Genomic DNA, 18,823 nt, shown 5'->3' on the forward strand with positions numbered 1-18,823 from the left:
ACAAGGTTGCACCATGAGGCATGGGCTAAGACGAGGGTGCGAGAGTTTGGTGTCGGGTGCGATCATACCAGCGTTAGTGCACCGGATCCCATCAGAACTCCGCAGTTAAGCGCGCTTGGGCCGGAGTAGTACTGGGATGGGTGACCTCTCGGGAAGTCCCGGTGTTGCACCCTTCTTTCACTTTTGCGAGCATCCGGTCGTGTCATTGTTGCATTGGGACAGCACTCGCGCTCCTCAAAGCCCATTTTCAATCGCCCATCTCCTTCACCTCCCGCACCCCGACTCATGTTCATTCCGAGTGCCCGATAAGGCGCGTTCTTAGTGCTGGATAAGGTGCATTCTGGGCACTGAGGGTGGCGTAAAATTCACGTCGCTCAACAAAGAAATCTCCATGGGGAGGAAACGGTCGGCGCAACAGTTGATTCTAGTGATAAAAGCGTATATGAATGGGGGAAATTGATCAAAGAAATTTCGAGGGCCATAACCTTCGACCCGCATCTCCGTTCTTCTCCAAATTGTCCACGTGGGAATTTTCGAGCGCCAAATAAGGTGCGTTCTTAGCGTCGGTGTGCTCTTTACTCTCCCGTGCATTCTGGGTGCTCGATAACGCGCGTCCTAGACAAGGTTGCACCATGAGGCATGGGCTAAGACGAGGGTGCGAGAGTTTGGTGTCGGGTGCGATCATACCAGCGTTAGTGCACCGGATCCCATCAGAACTCCGCAGTTAAGCGCGCTTGGGCCGGAGTAGTACTAGGATGGGTGACCTCCCGGGAAGTCCCGGTGTTGCACCCCTCTTTCACTTTTGCGAGCATCCGATCGTCTCATTGTTGCATTGGGACAGCACTCGTGCTCCTCAAAGCCCATTTTCAATCGCCCATCTCCTTCACCTCCCGCACCCCGACTCATGTTCATTCCGAGTGCCCGATAAGGCGCGTTCTTAGTGCTGGATAAGGTGCATTCTGGGCACTGAGGGTGGCGTAAAATTCGCGTCGCTCAACTAAGAAATCTCCATGGGGAGGAAACGGTCGGCGCAACAGTTGATTCTTGTGATAAAAGCGTATATGAATGGGGGAAATTGATCAAAGAAATTTCGAGGGCCATAACCTTCGACCCGCATCTCCGTTCTTCTCCAAATTGTCCACGTGGGAATTTTCGAGCGCCAGATAAGGTGCGTTCTTAGCGTCGGAGTGCTCTTTACTCTCCCGTGCATTCTGGGTGCTCGATAACGCGCGTCCTAGACAAGGTTGCACCATGAGGCATGGGCTAAGACGAGGGTGCGAGAGTTTGGTGTCGGGTGCGATCATACCAGCGTTAGTGCACCGGATCCCATCAGAACTCTGCAGTTAAGCGCGCTTGGGCCGGAGTAGTACTGGGATGGGTGACCTCTCGGGAAGTCCCGGTGTTGCACCCTTCTTTCACTTTTGCGAGCATCCGGTCGTGTCATTGTTGCATTGGGACAGCACTCGCGCTCCTCAAAGCCCATTTTCAATCGCCCATCTCCTTCACCTCCCGCACCCCGACTCATGTTCATTCCGAGTGCCCGATAAGGCGCGTTCTTAGTGCTGGATAAGGTGCATTCTGGGCACTGAGGGTGGCGTAAAATTCGCGTCGCTCAACAAAGAAATCTCCATGGGGAGGAAACGGTCGGCGCAACAGTTGATTCTTGTGATAAAAGCGTATATGAATGGGGGAAATTGATCAAAGAAATTTCGAGGGCCATAACCTTCGACCCGCATCTCCGTTCTTCTCCAAATTGTCCACGTGGGAATTTTCGAGCGCCAAATAAGGTGCGTTCTTAGCGTCGGTGTGCTCTTTACTCTCCCGTGCATTCTGGGTGCTCGATAACGCGCGTCCTAGACAAGGTTGCACCATGAGGCATGGGCTAAGACGAGGGTGCGAGAGTTTGGTGTCGGGTGCGATCATACCAGCGTTAGTGCACCGGATCCCATCAGAACTCCGCAGTTAAGCGCGCTTGGGCCGGAGTAGTACTGGGATGGGTGACCTCCCGGGAAGTCTCGGTGTTGCACCCCTCTTTCACTTTTGCGAGCATCCGGTCGTGTCATTGTTGCATTTGGAATGCACTCGCGGTCCTCAAAGCCCATTTTCAATCGCCCATCTCCTTCACCTCCCGCACCCCGACTCATGTTCATTCCGAGTGCCCGATAAGGCGCGTTCTTAGTGCTGGATAAGGTGCATTCTGGGCACTGAGGGTGGCGTAAAATTCGCGTCGCTCAACAAAGAAATCTCCATGGGGAGGAAACGGTCGGCGCAACAGTTGACTCTTGTGATAAAAGCGTATATGAATGGGGGAAATTGATCAAAGAAATTTCGAGGGCCATAACCTTCGACCCGCATCTCCGTTCTTCTCCAAATTGTCCACGTGGGAATTTTCGAGCGCCAGATAAGGTGCGTTCTTAGCGTCGGAGTGCTCTTTACTCTCCCGTGCATTCTGGGTGCTCGATAACGCGCGTCCTAGACAAGGTTGCACCATGAGGCATGGGCTAAGACGAGGGTGCGAGAGTTTGGTGTCGGGTGCGATCATACCAGCGTTAGTGCACCGGATCCCATCAGAACTCTGCAGTTAAGCGCGCTTGGGCCGGAGTAGTACTGGGATGGGTGACCTCCCGGGAAGTCCCGGTGTTGCGCCCTTCTTTCACTTTTGCGAGCATCCGGTCGTGTCATTGTTGCATTGGGACAGCACTCGCGCTCCTCAAAGCCCATTTTCAATTGCCCATCTCCTTCACCTCCCGCACCCCGACTCATGTTCATTCCGAGTGCCCGATAAGGCGCGTTCTTAGTGCTGGATAAGGTGCATTCTGGGCACTGAGGGTGGCGTAAAATTCGCGTCGCTCAACAAAGAAATCTCCATGGGGAGGAAACGGTCGGCGCAACAGTTGATTCTTGTGATAAAAGCGTATATGAATGGGGGAAATTGATCAAAGAAATTTCGAGGGCCATAACCTTCGACCCGCATCTCCGTTCTTCTCCAAATTGTCCACGTGGGAATTTTCGAGCGCCAGATAAGGTGCGTTCTTAGCGTCGGAGTGCTCTTTAATCTCCCGTGCATTCTGGGTGCTCGATAACGCGCGTCCTAGACAAGGTTGCACCATGAGGCATGGGCTAAGACGAGGGTGCGAGAGTTTGGTGTCGGTTGCGATCATACCAGCGTTAATGCACCGGATCCCATCAGAACTCCGCAGTTAAGCGCGCTTGGGCCGGAGTAGTACTGGGATGGGTGACCTCCCGGGAAGTCTCGGTGTTGCACCCCTCTTTCACTTTTGCGAGCATCCGGTCGTGTCATTGTTGCATTTGGAATGCACTCGCGGTCCTCAAAGCCCATTTTCAATCGCCCATCTCCTTCACCTCCCGCACCCCGACTCATGTTCATTCCGAGTGCCCGATAAGGCGCGTTCTTAGTGCTGGATAAGGTGCATTCTGGGCACTGAGGGTGGCGTAAAATTCGCGTCGCTCAACAAAGAAATCTCCATGGGGAGGAAACGGTCGGCGCAACAGTTGACTCTTGTGATAAAAGCGTATATGAATGGGGGAAATTGATCAAAGAAATTTCGAGGGCCATAACCTTCGACCCGCATCTCCGTTCTTCTCCAAATTGTCCACGTGGGAATTTTCGAGCGCCAAATAAGGTGCGTTCTTAGCGTCGGAGTGCTCTTTACTCTCCCGTGCATTCTGGGTGCTCGATAACGCGCGTCCTAGACAAGGTTGCACCATGAGGCATGGGCTAAGACGAGGGTGCGAGAGTTTGGTGTCGGGTGCGATCATACCAGCGTTAGTGCACCGGATCCCATCAGAACTCCGCAGTTAAGCGCGCTCGGGCCGAAGTAGTACTGGGATGGGTGACCTCCCGGGAAGTCCTGGTGTTGCACCCCTCTTTCACTTTTGCGAGCATCCGGTCGTGTCATTGTTGCATTGGGACAGCACTTGCGCTCCTCAAAGCCCATTTTCAATCGCCCATCTCCTTCACCTCCCGCACCCCGACTCATGTTCATTCCGAGTGCCCGATAAGGCGCGTTCTTAGTGCTGGATAAGGTGCATTCTGGGCACTGAGGGTGGCGTAAAATTCGCGTCGCTCAACAAAGAAATCTCCATGGGGAGGAAACGGTCGGCGCAACAGTTGATTCTTGTGATAAAAGCGTATATGAATGGGGGAAATTGATCAAAGAAATTTCGAGGGCCATAACCTTCGACCCGCATCTCCGTTCTTCTCCAAATTGTCCACGTGGGAATTTTCGAGCGCCAGATAAGGTGCGTTCTTAGCGTCGGAGTGCTCTTTACTCTCCCGTGCATTCTGGGTGCTCGATAACGCGCGTCCTAGACAAGGTTGCACCATGAGGCATGGGCTAAGACGAGGGTGCGAGAGTTTGGTGTCAGGTGCGATCATACCAGCGTTAGTGCACCGGATCCCATCAGAACTCCGCAGTTAAGCGCGCTTGGGCCGGAGTAGTACTGGGATGGGTGACCTCCCGGGAAGTCCCGGTGTTGCGCCCTTCTTTCACTTTTGCGAGCATCCGGTCGTGTCATTGTTGCATTGGGACAGCACTCGCGCTCCTCAAAGCCCATTTTCAATTGCCCATCTCCTTCACCTCCCGCACCCCGACTCATGTTCATTCCGAGTGCCCGATAAGGCGCGTTCTTAGTGCTGGATAAGGTGCATTCTGGGCACTGAGGGTGGCGTAAAATTCGCGTCGCTCAACAAAGAAATCTCCATGGGGAGGAAACGGTCGGCGCAACAGTTGATTCTTGTGATAAAAGCGTATATGAAAGGGGGAAATTGATCAAAGAAATTTCGAGGGCCATAACCTTCGACCCGCATCTCCGTTCTTCTCCAAATTGTCCACGTGGGAATTTTCGAGCGCCAGATAAGGTGCGTTCTTAGCGTCGGAGTGCTCTTTAATCTCCCGTGCATTCTGGGTGCTCGATAACGCGCGTCCTAGACAAGGTTGCACCATGAGGCATGGGCTAAGACGAGGGTGCGAGAGTTTGGTGTCGGGTGCGATCATACCAGCGTTAATGCACCGGATCCCATCAGAACTCCGCAGTTAAGCGCGCTTGGGCCGGAGTAGTACTGGGATGGGTGACCTCCCGGGAAGTCTCGGTGTTGCACCCCTCTTTCACTTTTGCGAGCATCCGGTCGTGTCATTGTTGCATTTGGAATGCACTCGCGGTCCTCAAAGCCCATTTTCAATCGCCCATCTCCTTCACCTCCCGCACCCCGACTCATGTTCATTCCGAGTGCCCGATAAGGCGCGTTCTTAGTGCTGGATAAGGTGCATTCTGGGCACTGAGGGTGGCGTAAAATTCGCGTCGCTCAACAAAGAAATCTCCATGGGGAGGAAACGGTCGGCGCAACAGTTGACTCTTGTGATAAAAGCGTATATGAATGGGGGAAATTGATCAAAGAAATTTCGAGGGCCATAACCTTCGACCCGCATCTCCGTTCTTCTCCAAATTGTCCACGTGGGAATTTTCGAGCGCCAAATAAGGTGCGTTCTTAGCGTCGGAGTGCTCTTTACTCTCCCGTGCATTCTGGGTGCTCGATAACGCGCGTCCTAGACAAGGTTGCACCATGAGGCATGGGCTAAGACGAGGGTGCGAGAGTTTGGTGTCGGGTGCGATCATACCAGCGTTAGTGCACCGGATCCCATCAGAACTCCGTAGTTAAGCGCGCTCGGGCCGAAGTAGTACTGGGATGGGTGACCTCCCGGGAAGTCCCGGTGTTGCACCCCTCTTTCACTTTTGCGAGCATCCGGTCGTGTCATTGTTGCATTGGGACAGCACTCGCGCTCCTCAAAGCCCATTTTCAATCGCCCATCTCCTTCACCTCCCGCACCCCGACTCATGTTCATTCCGAGTGCCCGATAAGGCGCGTTCTTAGTGCTGGATAAGGTGCATTCTGGGCACTGAGGGTGGCGTAAAATTCGCGTCGCTCAACAAAGAAATCTCCATGGGGAGGAAACGGTCGGCGCAACAGTTGATTCTTGTGATAAAAGCGTATATGAATGGGGGAAATTGATCAAAGAAATTTCGAGGGCCATAACCTTCGACCCGCATCTCCGTTCTTCTCCAAATTGTCCACGTGGGAATTTTCGAGCGCCAGATAAGGTGCGTTCTTAGCGTCGGAGTGCTCTTTACTCTCCCGTGCATTCTGGGTGCTCGATAACGCGCGTCCTAGACAAGGTTGCACCATGAGGCATGGGCTAAGACGAGGGTGCGAGAGTTTGGTGTCGGGTGCGATCATACCAGCGTTAGTGCACCGGATCCCATCAGAACTCCGCAGTTAAGCGCGCTTGGGCCGGAGTAGTACTGGGATGGGTGACCTCCCGGGAAGTCCCGGTGTTGCGCCCTTCTTTCACTTTTGCGAGCATCCGGTCGTGTCATTGTTGCATTGGGACAGCACTCGCGCTCCTCAAAGCCCATTTTCAATTGCCCATCTCCTTCACCTCCCGCACCCCGACTCATGTTCATTCCGAGTGCCCGATAAGGCGCGTTCTTAGTGCTGGATAAGGTGCATTCTGGGCACTGAGGGTGGCGTAAAATTCGCATCGCTCAACAAAGAAATCTCCATGGGGAGGAAACGGTCGGCGCAACAGTTGATTCTTGTGATAAAAGCGTATATGAATGGGGGAAATTGATCAAAGAAATTTCGAGGGCCATAACCTTCGACCCGCATCTCCGTTCTTCTCCAAATTGTCCACGTGGGAATTTTCGAGCGCTAGATAAGGTGCGTTCTTAGCGTCGGAGTGCTCTTTACTCTCCCGTGCATTCTGGGTGCTCGATAACGCGCGTCCTAGACAAGGTTGCACCATGAGGCATGGGCTAAGACGAGGGTGCGAGAGTTTGGTGTCGGGTGCGATCATACCAGCGTTAGTGCACCGGATCCCATCAGAACTCCGCAGTTAAGCGCGCTCGGGCCGGAGTAGTACTGGGATGGGTGACCTCCCGGGAAGTCTCGGTGTTGCACCCTTCTTTCACTTTTGCGAGCATCCGGTCGTGTCATTGTTGCATTGGGACAGCACTCGCGCTCCTCAAAGCCCATTTTCAATCGCCCATCTCCTTCACCTCCCGCACCCCGACTCATGTTCATTCCGAGTGCCCGATAAGGCGCGTTCTTAGTGCTGGATAAGGTGCATTCTGGGCACTGAGGGTGGCGTAAAATTCGCGTCGCTCAACAAAGAAATCTCCATGGGGAGGAAACGGTCGGCGCAACAGTTGATTCTTGTGATAAAAGCGTATATGAATGGGGGAAATTGATCAAAGAAATTTCGAGGGCCATAACCTTCGACCCGCATCTCCGTTCTTCTCCAAATTGTCCACGTGGGAATTTTCGAGCGCCAGATAAGGTGCGTTCTTAGCGTCGGAGTGCTCTTTACTCTCCCGTGCATTCTGGGTGCTCGATAACGCGCGTCCTAGACAAGGTTGCACCATGAGGCATGGGCTAAGACGAGGGTGCGAGAGTTTAGTGTCGGGTGCGATCATACCAGCGTTAGTGCACCGGATCCCATCAGAACTCTGCAGTTAAGCGCGCTTGGGCCGGAGTAGTACTGGGATGGGTGACCTCCCGGGAAGTCCCGGTGTTGCGCCCTTCTTTCACTTTTGCGAGCATCCGGTCGTGTCATTGTTGCATTGGGACAGCACTCGCGCTCCTCAAAGCCCATTTTCAATCGCCCATCTCCTTCACCTCCCGCACCCCGACTCATGTTCATTCCGAGTGCCCGATAAGGCGCGTTCTTAGTGCTGGATAAGGTGCATTCTGGGCACTGAGGGTGGCGTAAAATTCGCGTCGCTCAACAAAGAAATCTCCATGGGGAGGAAACGGTCAGCGCAACAGTTGATTCTTGTGATAAAAGCGTATATGAATGGGGGAAATTGATCAAAGAAATTTCGAAGGCCATAACCTTCGACCCGCATCTCCGTTCATCTCCAAATTGTCCACGTGGGAATTTTCGATCGCCAGATAAGGTGCGTTCTTAGCGTCGGAGTGCTCTTTACTCTCCCGTGCATTCTGGGTGCTCGATAACGCGCGTCCTAGACAAGGTTGCACCATGAGGCATGGGCTAAGACGAGGGTGCGAGAGTTTGGTGTCGGGTGCGATCATACCAGCGTTAGTGCACCAGATCCCATCAGAACTCCGCAGTTAAGCGCGCTTGGGCCGGAGTAGTACTGGGATGGGTGACCTCCCGGGAAGTCCCGGTGTTGCACCCCTCTTTCTCTTTTGCGAGCATCCTGTCGTGTCATTGTTGCATTGGGAATGCACTCGCGCTCCTCAAAGCCCATTTTCAATCGCCCATCTCCTTCACCTCCCGCACCCTGACTCATGTTCATTCCGAGTGCCCGATAAGGCGCGTTCTTAGTGCTGGATAAGGTGCATTCTGGGCACTGAGGGTGGCGTAAAATTCGCGTCGCTCAACAATGAAATCTCCATGGGGAGGAAACGGTCGGCGCAACAGTTGATTCTTGTGATAAAAGCGTATATGAATGGGGGAAATTGATCAAAGAAATTTTGAGGGCCATAACCTTCGACCCGCATCTCCGTTCTTCTCCAAATTGTCCACGTGGGAATTTTCGAGCGCCAGATAAGGTGCGTTCTTAGCGTCGGAGTGCTCTTTACTCTCCCGTGCATTCTGGGTGCTCGATAACGCGCGTCCTAGACAAGGTTGCACCATGAGGCATGGGCTAAGACGAGGGTGCGAGAGTTTGGTGTCGGGTGCGATCATACCAGCGTTAGTGCACCGGATCCCATCAGAACTCCGCAGTTAAGCGCGCTTGGGCCGGAGTAGTACTGGGATGGGTGACCTCTCGGGAAGTCCCGGTGTTGCACCCTTCTTTCACTTTTGCGAGCATCCGGTCGTGTCATTGTTGCATTGGGACAGCACTCGCGCTCCTCAAAGCCCATTTTCAATCGCCCATCTCCTTCACCTCCCGCACCCCGACTCATGTTCATTCCGAGTGCCCGATAAGGCGCGTTCTTAGTGCTGGATAAGGTGCATTCTGGGCACTGAGGGTGGCGTAAAATTCGCGTCGCTCAACAAAGAAATCTCCATGGGGAGGAAACGGTCGGCGCAACAGTTGATTCTAGTGATAAAAGCGTATATGAATGGGGGAAATTGATCAAAGAAATTTCGAGGGCCATAACCTTCGACCCGCATCTCCGTTCTTCTCCAAATTGTCCACGTGGGAATTTTCGAGCGCCAAATAAGGTGCGTTCTTAGCGTCGGTGTGCTCTTTACTCTCCCGTGCATTCTGGGTGCTCGATAACGCGCGTCCTAGACAAGGTTGCACCATGAGGCATGGGCTAAGACGAGGGTGCGAGAGTTTGGTGTCGGGTGCGATCATACCAGCGTTAGTGCACCGGATCCCATCAGAACTCCGCAGTTAAGCGCGCTTGGGCCGGAGTAGTACTAGGATGGGTGACCTCCCGGGAAGTCCCGGTGTTGCACCCCTCTTTCACTTTTGCGAGCATCCGATCGTCTCATTGTTGCATTGGGACAGCACTCGTGCTCCTCAAAGCCCATTTTCAATCGCCCATCTCCTTCACCTCCCGCACCCCGACTCATGTTCATTCCGAGTGCCCGATAAGGCGCGTTCTTAGTGCTGGATAAGGTGCATTCTGGGCACTGAGGGTGGCGTAAAATTCGCGTCGCTCAACAAAGAAATCTCCATGGGGAGGAAACGGTCGGCGCAACAGTTGACTCTTGTGATAAAAGCGTATATGAATTGGGGAAATTGATCAAAGAAATTTCGAGGGCCATAACCTTCGACCCGCATCTCCGTTCTTCTCCAAATTGTCCACGTGGGAATTTTCGAGCGCCAAATAAGGTGCGTTCTTAGCGTCGGAGTGCTCTTTACTCTCCCGTGCATTCTGGGTGCTCGATAACGCGCGTCCTAGACAAGGTTGCACCATGAGGCATGGGCTAAGACGAGGGTGCGAGAGTTTGGTGTCGGGTGCGATCATACCAGCGTTAGTGCACCGGATCCCATCAGAACTCCGCAGTTAAGCGCGCTCGGGCCGGAGTAGTACTGGGATGAGTGACCTCCCGGGAAGTCCCGGTGTTGCACCCCTCTTTCACTTTTGCGAGCATCCGGTCGTGTCATTGTTGCATTGGGACAGCACTCGCGCTCCTCAAAGCCCATTTTCAATCGCCCATCTCCTTCACCTCCCGCACCCCGACTCATGTTCATTCTGAGTGCCCGATAAGGCGCGTTCTTAGTGCTGGATAAGGTGCATTCTGGGCACTGAGGGTGGCGTAAAATTCACGTCGCTCAACAAAGAAATCTCCATGGGGAGGAAACGGTCGGCGCAACAGTTGATTCTTGTGATAAAAGCGTATATGAATGGGGGAAATTGATCAAAGAAATTTCAAGGGCCATAACCTTCGACCCGCATCTCCGTTCTTCTCCAAATTGTCCACGTGGGAATTTTCGAGCGCCAGATAAGGTGCGTTCTTAGCGTCGGAGTGCTCTTTACTCTCCCGTGCATTCTGGGTGCTCGATAACGCGCGTCCTAGACAAGGTTGCACCATGAGGCATGGGCTAAGACGAGGGTGCGAGAGTTTGGTGTCGGGTGCGATCATACCAGCGTTAGTGCACCGGATCCCATCAGAACTCCGCAGTTAAGCGCGCTTGGGCCGGAGTAGTACTGGGATGGGTGACCTCTCGGGAAGTCCCGGTGTTGCACCCTTCTTTCACTTTTGCGAGCATCCGGTCGTGTCATTGTTGCATTGGGACAGCACTCGCGCTCCTCAAAGCCCATTTTCAATCGCCCATCTCCTTCACCTCCCGCACCCCGACTCATGTTCATTCCGAGTGCCCGATAAGGCGCGTTCTTAGTGCTGGATAAGGTGCATTCTGGGCACTGAGGGTGGCGTAAAATTCACGTCGCTCAACAAAGAAATCTCCATGGGGAGGAAACGGTCGGCGCAACAGTTGATTCTAGTGATAAAAGCGTATATGAATGGGGGAAATTGATCAAAGAAATTTCGAGGGCCATAACCTTCGACCCGCATCTCCGTTCTTCTCCAAATTGTCCACGTGGGAATTTTCGAGCGCCAAATAAGGTGCGTTCTTAGCGTCGGTGTGCTCTTTACTCTCCCGTGCATTCTGGGTGCTCGATAACGCGCGTCCTAGACAAGGTTGCACCATGAGGCATGGGCTAAGACGAGGGTGCGAGAGTTTGGTGTCGGGTGCGATCATACCAGCGTTAGTGCACCGGATCCCATCAGAACTCCGCAGTTAAGCGCGCTGGGGCCGGAGTAGTACTAGGATGGGTGACCTCCCGGGAAGTCCCGGTGTTGCACCCCTCTTTCACTTTTGCGAGCATCCGATCGTCTCATTGTTGCATTGGGACAGCACTCGTGCTCCTCAAAGCCCATTTTCAATCGCCCATCTCCTTCACCTCCCGCACCCCGACTCATGTTCATTCCGAGTGCCCGATAAGGCGCGTTCTTAGTGCTGGATAAGGTGCATTCTGGGCACTGAGGGTGGCGTAAAATTCGCGTCGCTCAACAAAGAAATCTCCATGGGGAGGAAACGGTCGGCGCAACAGTTGATTCTTGTGATAAAAGCGTATATGAATGGGGGAAATTGATCAAAGAAATTTCGAGGGCCATAACCTTCGACCCGCATCTCCGTTCTTCTCCAAATTGTCCACGTGGGAATTTTCGAGCGCCAGATAAGGTGCGTTCTTAGCGTCGGAGTGCTCTTTACTCTCCCGTGCATTCTGGGTGCTCGATAACGCGCGTCCTAGACAAGGTTGCACCATGAGGCATGGGCTAAGACGAGGGTGCGAGAGTTTGGTGTCGGGTGCGATCATACCAGCGTTAGTGCACCGGATCCCATCAGAACTCTGCAGTTAAGCGCGCTTGGGCCGGAGTAGTACTGGGATGGGTGACCTCCCGGGAAGTCCCGGTGTTGCGCCCTTCTTTCACTTTTGCGAGCATCCGGTCGTGTCATTGTTGCATTGGGACAGCACTCGCGCTCCTCAAAGCCCATTTTCAATTGCCCATCTCCTTCACCTCCCGCACCCCGACTCATGTTCATTCCGAGTGCCCGATAAGGCGCGTTCTTAGTGCTGGATAAGGTGCATTCTGGGCACTGAGGGTGGCGTAAAATTCGCGTCGCTCAACAAAGAAATCTCCATGGGGAGGAAACGGTCGGCGCAACAGTTGATTCTTGTGATAAAAGCGTATATGAATGGGGGAAATTGATCAAAGAAATTTCGAGGGCCATAACCTTCGACCCGCATCTCCGTTCTTCTCCAAATTGTCCACGTGGGAATTTTCGAGCGCCAGATAAGGTGCGTTCTTAGCGTCGGAGTGCTCTTTAATCTCCCGTGCATTCTGGGTGCTCGATAACGCGCGTCCTAGACAAGGTTGCACCATGAGGCATGGGCTAAGACGAGGGTGCGAGAGTTTGGTGTCGGTTGCGATCATACCAGCGTTAATGCACCGGATCCCATCAGAACTCCGCAGTTAAGCGCGCTTGGGCCGGAGTAGTACTGGGATGGGTGACCTCCCGGGAAGTCTCGGTGTTGCACCCCTCTTTCACTTTTGCGAGCATCCGGTCGTGTCATTGTTGCATTTGGAATGCACTCGCGGTCCTCAAAGCCCATTTTCAATCGCCCATCTCCTTCACCTCCCGCACCCCGACTCATGTTCATTCCGAGTGCCCGATAAGGCGCGTTCTTAGTGCTGGATAAGGTGCATTCTGGGCACTGAGGGTGGCGTAAAATTCGCGTCGCTCAACAAAGAAATCTCCATGGGGAGGAAACGGTCGGCGCAACAGTTGACTCTTGTGATAAAAGCGTATATGAATGGGGGAAATTGATCAAAGAAATTTCGAGGGCCATAACCTTCGACCCGCATCTCCGTTCTTCTCCAAATTGTCCACGTGGGAATTTTCGAGCGCCAAATAAGGTGCGTTCTTAGCGTCGGAGTGCTCTTTACTCTCCCGTGCATTCTGGGTGCTCGATAACGCGCGTCCTAGACAAGGTTGCACCATGAGGCATGGGCTAAGACGAGGGTGCGAGAGTTTGGTGTCGGGTGCGATCATACCAGCGTTAGTGCACCGGATCCCATCAGAACTCCGCAGTTAAGCGCGCTCGGGCCGAAGTAGTACTGGGATGGGTGACCTCCCGGGAAGTCCTGGTGTTGCACCCCTCTTTCACTTTTGCGAGCATCCGGTCGTGTCATTGTTGCATTGGGACAGCACTTGCGCTCCTCAAAGCCCATTTTCAATCGCCCATCTCCTTCACCTCCCGCACCCCGACTCATGTTCATTCCGAGTGCCCGATAAGGCGCGTTCTTAGTGCTGGATAAGGTGCATTCTGGGCACTGAGGGTGGCGTAAAATTCGCGTCGCTCAACAAAGAAATCTCCATGGGGAGGAAACGGTCGGCGCAACAGTTGATTCTTGTGATAAAAGCGTATATGAATGGGGGAAATTGATCAAAGAAATTTCGAGGGCCATAACCTTCGACCCGCATCTCCGTTCTTCTCCAAATTGTCCACGTGGGAATTTTCGAGCGCCAGATAAGGTGCGTTCTTAGCGTCGGAGTGCTCTTTACTCTCCCGTGCATTCTGGGTGCTCGATAACGCGCGTCCTAGACAAGGTTGCACCATGAGGCATGGGCTAAGACGAGGGTGCGAGAGTTTGGTGTCAGGTGCGATCATACCAGCGTTAGTGCACCGGATCCCATCAGAACTCCGCAGTTAAGCGCGCTTGGGCCGGAGTAGTACTGGGATGGGTGACCTCCCGGGAAGTCCCGGTGTTGCGCCCTTCTTTCACTTTTGCGAGCATCCGGTCGTGTCATTGTTGCATTGGGACAGCACTCGCGCTCCTCAAAGCCCATTTTCAATTGCCCATCTCCTTCACCTCCCGCACCCCGACTCATGTTCATTCCGAGTGCCCGATAAGGCGCGTTCTTAGTGCTGGATAAGGTGCATTCTGGGCACTGAGGGTGGCGTAAAATTCGCGTCGCTCAACAAAGAAATCTCCATGGGGAGGAAACGGTCGGCGCAACAGTTGATTCTTGTGATAAAAGCGTATATGAAAGGGGGAAATTGATCAAAGAAATTTCGAGGGCCATAACCTTCGACCCGCATCTCCGTTCTTCTCCAAATTGTCCACGTGGGAATTTTCGAGCGCCAGATAAGGTGCGTTCTTAGCGTCGGAGTGCTCTTTAATCTCCCGTGCATTCTGGGTGCTCGATAACGCGCGTCCTAGACAAGGTTGCACCATGAGGCATGGGCTAAGACGAGGGTGCGAGAGTTTGGTGTCGGGTGCGATCATACCAGCGTTAATGCACCGGATCCCATCAGAACTCCGCAGTTAAGCGCGCTTGGGCCGGAGTAGTACTGGGATGGGTGACCTCCCGGGAAGTCTCGGTGTTGCACCCCTCTTTCACTTTTGCGAGCATCCGGTCGTGTCATTGTTGCATTTGGAATGCACTCGCGGTCCTCAAAGCCCATTTTCAATCGCCCATCTCCTTCACCTCCCGCACCCCGACTCATGTTCATTCCGAGTGCCCGATAAGGCGCGTTCTTAGTGCTGGATAAGGTGCATTCTGGGCACTGAGGGTGGCGTAAAATTCGCGTCGCTCAACAAAGAAATCTCCATGGGGAGGAAATGGTCGGCGCAACAGTTGACTCTTGTGATAAAAGCGTATATGAATGGGGGAAATTGATCAAAGAAATTTCGAGGGCCATAACCTTCGACCCGCATCTCCGTTCTTCTCCAAATTGTCCACGTGGGAATTTTCGAGCGCCAAATAAGGTGCGTTCTTAGCGTCGGAGTGCTCTTTACTCTCCCGTGCATTCTGGGTGCTCGATAACGCGCGTCCTAGACAAGGTTGCACCATGAGGCATGGGCTAAGACGAGGGTGCGAGAGTTTGGTGTCGGGTGCGATCATACCAGCGTTAGTGCACCGGATCCCATCAGAACTCCGTAGTTAAGCGCGCTCGGGCCGAAGTAGTACTGGGATGGGTGACCTCCCGGGAAGTCCCGGTGTTGCACCCCTCTTTCACTTTTGCGAGCATCCGGTCGTGTCATTGTTGCATTGGGACAGCACTCGCGCTCCTCAAAGCCCATTTTCAATCGCCCATCTCCTTCACCTCCCGCACCCCGACTCATGTTCATTCCGAGTGCCCGATAAGGCGCGTTCTTAGTGCTGGATAAGGTGCATTCTGGGCACTGAGGGTGGCGTAAAATTCGCGTCGCTCAACAAAGAAATCTCCATGGGGAGGAAACGGTCGGCGCAACAGTTGATTCTTGTGATAAAAGCGTATATGAATGGGGGAAATTGATCAAAGAAATTTCGAGGGCCATAACCTTCGACCCGCATCTCCGTTCTTCTCCAAATTGTCCACGTGGGAATTTTCGAGCGCCAGATAAGGTGCGTTCTTAGCGTCGGAGTGCTCTTTACTCTCCCGTGCATTCTGGGTGCTCGATAACGCGCGTCCTAGACAAGGTTGCACCATGAGGCATGGGCTAAGACGAGGGTGCGAGAGTTTGGTGTCGGGTGCGATCATACCAGCGTTAGTGCACCGGATCCCATCAGAACTCCGCAGTTAAGCGCGCTTGGGCCGGAGTAGTACTGGGATGGGTGACCTCCCGGGAAGTCCCGGTGTTGCGCCCTTCTTTCACTTTTGCGAGCATCCGGTCGTGTCATTGTTGCATTGGGACAGCACTCGCGCTCCTCAAAGCCCATTTTCAATTGCCCATCTCCTTCACCTCCCGCACCCCGACTCATGTTCATTCCGAGTGCCCGATAAGGCGCGTTCTTAGTGCTGGATAAGGTGCATTCTGGGCACTGAGGGTGGCGTAAAATTCGCATCGCTCAACAAAGAAATCTCCATGGGGAGGAAACGGTCGGCGCAACAGTTGATTCTTGTGATAAAAGCGTATATGAATGGGGGAAATTGATCAAAGAAATTTCGAGGGCCATAACCTTCGACCCGCATCTCCGTTCTTCTCCAAATTGTCCACGTGGGAATTTTCGAGCGCTAGATAAGGTGCGTTCTTAGCGTCGGAGTGCTCTTTACTCTCCCGTGCATTCTGGGTGCTCGATAACGCGCGTCCTAGACAAGGTTGCACCATGAGGCATGGGCTAAGACGAGGGTGCGAGAGTTTGGTGTCGGGTGCGATCATACCAGCGTTAGTGCACCGGATCCCATCAGAACTCCGCAGTTAAGCGCGCTCGGGCCGGAGTAGTACTGGGATGGGTGACCTCCCGGGAAGTCTCGGTGTTGCACCCTTCTTTCACTTTTGCGAGCATCCGGTCGTGTCATTGTTGCATTGGGACAGCACTCGCGCTCCTCAAAGCCCATTTTCAATCGCCCATCTCCTTCACCTCCCGCACCCCGACTCATGTTCATTCCGAGTGCCCGATAAGGCGCGTTCTTAGTGCTGGATAAGGTGCATTCTGGGCACTGAGGGTGGCGTAAAATTCGCGTCGCTCAACAAAGAAATCTCCATGGGGAGGAAACGGTCGGCGCAACAGTTGATTCTTGTGATAAAAGCGTATATGAATGGGGGAAATTGATCAAAGAAATTTCGAGGGCCATAACCTTCGACCCGCATCTCCGTTCTTCTCCAAATTGTCCACGTGGGAATTTTCGAGCGCCAGATAAGGTGCGTTCTTAGCGTCGGAGTGCTCTTTACTCTCCCGTGCATTCTGGGTGCTCGATAACGCGCGTCCTAGACAAGGTTGCACCATGAGGCATGGGCTAAGACGAGGGTGCGAGAGTTTAGTGTCGGGTGCGATCATACCAGCGTTAGTGCACCGGATCCCATCAGAACTCTGCAGTTAAGCGCGCTTGGGCCGGAGTAGTACTGGGATGGGTGACCTCCCGGGAAGTCCCGGTGTTGCGCCCTTCTTTCACTTTTGCGAGCATCCGGTCGTGTCATTGTTGCATTGGGACAGCACTCGCGCTCCTCAAAGCCCATTTTCAATCGCCCATCTCCTTCACCTCCCGCACCCCGACTCATGTTCATTCCGAGTGCCCGATAAGGCGCGTTCTTAGTGCTGGATAAGGTGCATTCTGGGCACTGAGGGTGGCGTAAAATTCGCGTCGCTCAACAAAGAAATCTCCATGGGGAGGAAACGGTCAGCGCAACAGTTGATTCTTGTGATAAAAGCGTATATGAATGGGGGAAATTGATCAAAGAAATTTCGAAGGCCATAACCTTCGACCCGCATCTCCGTTCATCTCCAAATTGTCCACGTGGGAATTTTCGATCGCCAGATAAGGTGCGTTCTTAGCGTCGGAGTGCTCTTTACTCTCCCGTGCATTCTGGGTGCTCGATAACGCGCGTCCTAGACAAGGTTGCACCATGAGGCATGGGCTAAGACGAGGGTGCGAGAGTTTGGTGTCGGGTGCGATCATACCAGCGTTAGTGCACCGGATCCCATCAGAACTCCGCAGTTAAGCGCGCTTGGGCCGGAGTAGTACTGGGATGGGTGACCTCCCGGGAAGTCCCGGTGTTGCACCCCTCTTTCTCTTTTGCGAGCATCCTGTCGTGTCATTGTTGCATTGGGAATGCACTCGCGCTCCTCAAAGCCCATTTTCAATCGCCCATCTCCTTCACCTCCCGCACCCTGACTCATGTTCATTCCGAGTGCCCGATAAGGCGCGTTCTTAGTGCTGGATAAGGTGCATTCTGGGCACTGAGGGTGGCGTAAAATTCGCGTCGCTCAACAATGAAATCTCCATGGGGAGGAAACGGTCGGCGCAACAGTTGATTCTTGTGATAAAAGCGTATATGAATGGGGGAAATTGATCAAAGAAATTTCGAGGGCCATAACCTTCGACCCGCATCTCCGTTCTTCTCCAAATTGTCCACGTGGGAATTTTCGAGCGCCAGATAAGGTGCGTTCTTAGCGTCGGAGTGCTCTTTACTCTCCCGTGCATTCTGGGTGCTCGATAACGCGCGTCCTAGACAAGGTTGCACCATGAGGCATGGGCTAAGACGAGGGTGCGAGAGTTTGGTGTCGGGTGCGATCATACCAGCGTTAGTGCACCGGATCCCATCAGAACTCCGCAGTTAAGCGCGCTTGGGCCGGAGTAGTACTGGGATGGGTGACCTCTCGGGAAGTCCCGGTGTTGCACCCTTCTTTCACTTTTGCGAGCATCCGGTCGTGTCATTGTTGCATTGGGACAGCACTCGCGCTCCTCAAAGCCCATTTTCAATCGCCCATCTCCTTCACCTCCCGCACCCCGACTCATGTTCATTCCGAGTGCCCGATAAGGCGCGTTCTTAGTGCTGGATAAGGTGCATTCTGGGCACTGAGGGTGGCGTAAAATTCGCGTCGCTCAACAAAGAAATCTCCATGGGGAGGAAACGGTCGGCGCAACAGTTGATTCTAGTGATAAAAGCGTATATGAATGGGGGAAATTGATCAAAGAAATTTCGAGGGCCATAACCTTCGACCCGCATCTCCGTTCTTCTCCAAATTGTCCACGTGGGAATTTTCGAGCGCCAAATAAGGTGCGTTCTTAGCGTCGGTGTGCTCTTTACTCTCCCGTGCATTCTGGGTGCTCGATAACGCGCGTCCTAGACAAGGTTGCACCATGAGGCATGGGCTAAGACGAGGGTGCGAGAGTTTGGTGTCGGGTGCGATCATACCAGCGTTAGTGCACCGGATCCCATCAGAACTCCGCAGTTAAGCGCGCTTGGGCCGGAGTAGTACTAGGATGGGTGACCTCCCGGGAAGTCCCGGTGTTGCACCCCTCTTTCACTTTTGCGAGCATCCGATCGTCTCATTGTTGCATTGGGACAGCACTCGTGCTCCTCAAAGCCCATTTTCAATC

At 53.5% G+C, this 18,823-nt stretch overlaps 31 non-coding genes across 31 annotated transcripts; all 31 read left to right on the top strand.

Moving 5' to 3' along the window:
* Positions 1-54: 54 nt before the first annotated feature.
* On the top strand, positions 55-173 carry LOC149529905 (5S ribosomal RNA). Its single transcript, XR_016359340.1, has one exon. It is a non-coding gene; the product is annotated as a 5S ribosomal RNA (ribosomal RNA).
* Positions 174-673: 500 nt separating this feature from the next.
* LOC149529906 (5S ribosomal RNA) lies at positions 674-792 on the top strand. The gene has a single exon (XR_016359330.1). It is a non-coding gene; the product is annotated as a 5S ribosomal RNA (ribosomal RNA).
* A 500-nt stretch (positions 793-1,292) lies between these two features.
* LOC149529907 (5S ribosomal RNA) lies at positions 1,293-1,411 on the top strand. The gene has a single exon (XR_016359449.1). It is a non-coding gene; the product is annotated as a 5S ribosomal RNA (ribosomal RNA).
* A 500-nt stretch (positions 1,412-1,911) lies between these two features.
* LOC149529908 (5S ribosomal RNA) lies at positions 1,912-2,030 on the top strand. The gene has a single exon (XR_016359381.1). It is a non-coding gene; the product is annotated as a 5S ribosomal RNA (ribosomal RNA).
* Positions 2,031-2,530: 500 nt separating this feature from the next.
* LOC149529909 (5S ribosomal RNA) lies at positions 2,531-2,649 on the top strand. Its single transcript, XR_016359492.1, has one exon. It is a non-coding gene; the product is annotated as a 5S ribosomal RNA (ribosomal RNA).
* Positions 2,650-3,149: 500 nt separating this feature from the next.
* Positions 3,150-3,268, top strand: LOC149529910 (5S ribosomal RNA). The gene has a single exon (XR_016359438.1). It is a non-coding gene; the product is annotated as a 5S ribosomal RNA (ribosomal RNA).
* Positions 3,269-3,768: 500 nt separating this feature from the next.
* Positions 3,769-3,887, top strand: LOC149529911 (5S ribosomal RNA). Its single transcript, XR_016359484.1, has one exon. It is a non-coding gene; the product is annotated as a 5S ribosomal RNA (ribosomal RNA).
* A 500-nt stretch (positions 3,888-4,387) lies between these two features.
* LOC149529912 (5S ribosomal RNA) lies at positions 4,388-4,506 on the top strand. The gene has a single exon (XR_016359532.1). It is a non-coding gene; the product is annotated as a 5S ribosomal RNA (ribosomal RNA).
* Positions 4,507-5,006: 500 nt separating this feature from the next.
* LOC149529913 (5S ribosomal RNA) lies at positions 5,007-5,125 on the top strand. The gene has a single exon (XR_016359552.1). It is a non-coding gene; the product is annotated as a 5S ribosomal RNA (ribosomal RNA).
* A 500-nt stretch (positions 5,126-5,625) lies between these two features.
* LOC149529914 (5S ribosomal RNA) lies at positions 5,626-5,744 on the top strand. Its single transcript, XR_016359526.1, has one exon. It is a non-coding gene; the product is annotated as a 5S ribosomal RNA (ribosomal RNA).
* A 500-nt stretch (positions 5,745-6,244) lies between these two features.
* Positions 6,245-6,363, top strand: LOC149529915 (5S ribosomal RNA). Its single transcript, XR_016359369.1, has one exon. It is a non-coding gene; the product is annotated as a 5S ribosomal RNA (ribosomal RNA).
* Positions 6,364-6,863: 500 nt separating this feature from the next.
* Positions 6,864-6,982, top strand: LOC149529916 (5S ribosomal RNA). Its single transcript, XR_016359422.1, has one exon. It is a non-coding gene; the product is annotated as a 5S ribosomal RNA (ribosomal RNA).
* Positions 6,983-7,482: 500 nt separating this feature from the next.
* On the top strand, positions 7,483-7,601 carry LOC149529917 (5S ribosomal RNA). The gene has a single exon (XR_016359493.1). It is a non-coding gene; the product is annotated as a 5S ribosomal RNA (ribosomal RNA).
* A 500-nt stretch (positions 7,602-8,101) lies between these two features.
* Positions 8,102-8,220, top strand: LOC149529918 (5S ribosomal RNA). Its single transcript, XR_016359459.1, has one exon. It is a non-coding gene; the product is annotated as a 5S ribosomal RNA (ribosomal RNA).
* A 500-nt stretch (positions 8,221-8,720) lies between these two features.
* LOC149529919 (5S ribosomal RNA) lies at positions 8,721-8,839 on the top strand. The gene has a single exon (XR_016359341.1). It is a non-coding gene; the product is annotated as a 5S ribosomal RNA (ribosomal RNA).
* Positions 8,840-9,339: 500 nt separating this feature from the next.
* On the top strand, positions 9,340-9,458 carry LOC149529920 (5S ribosomal RNA). The gene has a single exon (XR_016359331.1). It is a non-coding gene; the product is annotated as a 5S ribosomal RNA (ribosomal RNA).
* A 500-nt stretch (positions 9,459-9,958) lies between these two features.
* Positions 9,959-10,077, top strand: LOC149529921 (5S ribosomal RNA). The gene has a single exon (XR_016359537.1). It is a non-coding gene; the product is annotated as a 5S ribosomal RNA (ribosomal RNA).
* A 500-nt stretch (positions 10,078-10,577) lies between these two features.
* Positions 10,578-10,696, top strand: LOC149529922 (5S ribosomal RNA). The gene has a single exon (XR_016359342.1). It is a non-coding gene; the product is annotated as a 5S ribosomal RNA (ribosomal RNA).
* A 500-nt stretch (positions 10,697-11,196) lies between these two features.
* LOC149529923 (5S ribosomal RNA) lies at positions 11,197-11,315 on the top strand. The gene has a single exon (XR_016359362.1). It is a non-coding gene; the product is annotated as a 5S ribosomal RNA (ribosomal RNA).
* A 500-nt stretch (positions 11,316-11,815) lies between these two features.
* On the top strand, positions 11,816-11,934 carry LOC149529924 (5S ribosomal RNA). The gene has a single exon (XR_016359494.1). It is a non-coding gene; the product is annotated as a 5S ribosomal RNA (ribosomal RNA).
* Positions 11,935-12,434: 500 nt separating this feature from the next.
* LOC149529925 (5S ribosomal RNA) lies at positions 12,435-12,553 on the top strand. The gene has a single exon (XR_016359440.1). It is a non-coding gene; the product is annotated as a 5S ribosomal RNA (ribosomal RNA).
* Positions 12,554-13,053: 500 nt separating this feature from the next.
* LOC149529926 (5S ribosomal RNA) lies at positions 13,054-13,172 on the top strand. Its single transcript, XR_016359485.1, has one exon. It is a non-coding gene; the product is annotated as a 5S ribosomal RNA (ribosomal RNA).
* A 500-nt stretch (positions 13,173-13,672) lies between these two features.
* LOC149529927 (5S ribosomal RNA) lies at positions 13,673-13,791 on the top strand. Its single transcript, XR_016359533.1, has one exon. It is a non-coding gene; the product is annotated as a 5S ribosomal RNA (ribosomal RNA).
* A 500-nt stretch (positions 13,792-14,291) lies between these two features.
* Positions 14,292-14,410, top strand: LOC149529928 (5S ribosomal RNA). Its single transcript, XR_016359564.1, has one exon. It is a non-coding gene; the product is annotated as a 5S ribosomal RNA (ribosomal RNA).
* Positions 14,411-14,910: 500 nt separating this feature from the next.
* On the top strand, positions 14,911-15,029 carry LOC149529929 (5S ribosomal RNA). The gene has a single exon (XR_016359527.1). It is a non-coding gene; the product is annotated as a 5S ribosomal RNA (ribosomal RNA).
* Positions 15,030-15,529: 500 nt separating this feature from the next.
* Positions 15,530-15,648, top strand: LOC149529930 (5S ribosomal RNA). The gene has a single exon (XR_016359370.1). It is a non-coding gene; the product is annotated as a 5S ribosomal RNA (ribosomal RNA).
* A 500-nt stretch (positions 15,649-16,148) lies between these two features.
* On the top strand, positions 16,149-16,267 carry LOC149529931 (5S ribosomal RNA). Its single transcript, XR_016359433.1, has one exon. It is a non-coding gene; the product is annotated as a 5S ribosomal RNA (ribosomal RNA).
* A 500-nt stretch (positions 16,268-16,767) lies between these two features.
* LOC149529932 (5S ribosomal RNA) lies at positions 16,768-16,886 on the top strand. The gene has a single exon (XR_016359495.1). It is a non-coding gene; the product is annotated as a 5S ribosomal RNA (ribosomal RNA).
* A 500-nt stretch (positions 16,887-17,386) lies between these two features.
* Positions 17,387-17,505, top strand: LOC149529933 (5S ribosomal RNA). Its single transcript, XR_016359462.1, has one exon. It is a non-coding gene; the product is annotated as a 5S ribosomal RNA (ribosomal RNA).
* Positions 17,506-18,005: 500 nt separating this feature from the next.
* On the top strand, positions 18,006-18,124 carry LOC149529934 (5S ribosomal RNA). The gene has a single exon (XR_016359343.1). It is a non-coding gene; the product is annotated as a 5S ribosomal RNA (ribosomal RNA).
* Positions 18,125-18,624: 500 nt separating this feature from the next.
* LOC149529935 (5S ribosomal RNA) lies at positions 18,625-18,743 on the top strand. Its single transcript, XR_016359332.1, has one exon. It is a non-coding gene; the product is annotated as a 5S ribosomal RNA (ribosomal RNA).
* The last annotated feature ends 80 nt before the right edge of the window (positions 18,744-18,823 follow it).

Source organism: Cupressus sempervirens, chromosome 11 (genome assembly GCF_028749045.1).
Source record: "Cupressus sempervirens isolate cs-2001-9-10 chromosome 11, ASM2874904v1, whole genome shotgun sequence".
NCBI classification, from domain to species: Eukaryota; Viridiplantae; Streptophyta; class Pinopsida; order Cupressales; family Cupressaceae; genus Cupressus; species Cupressus sempervirens.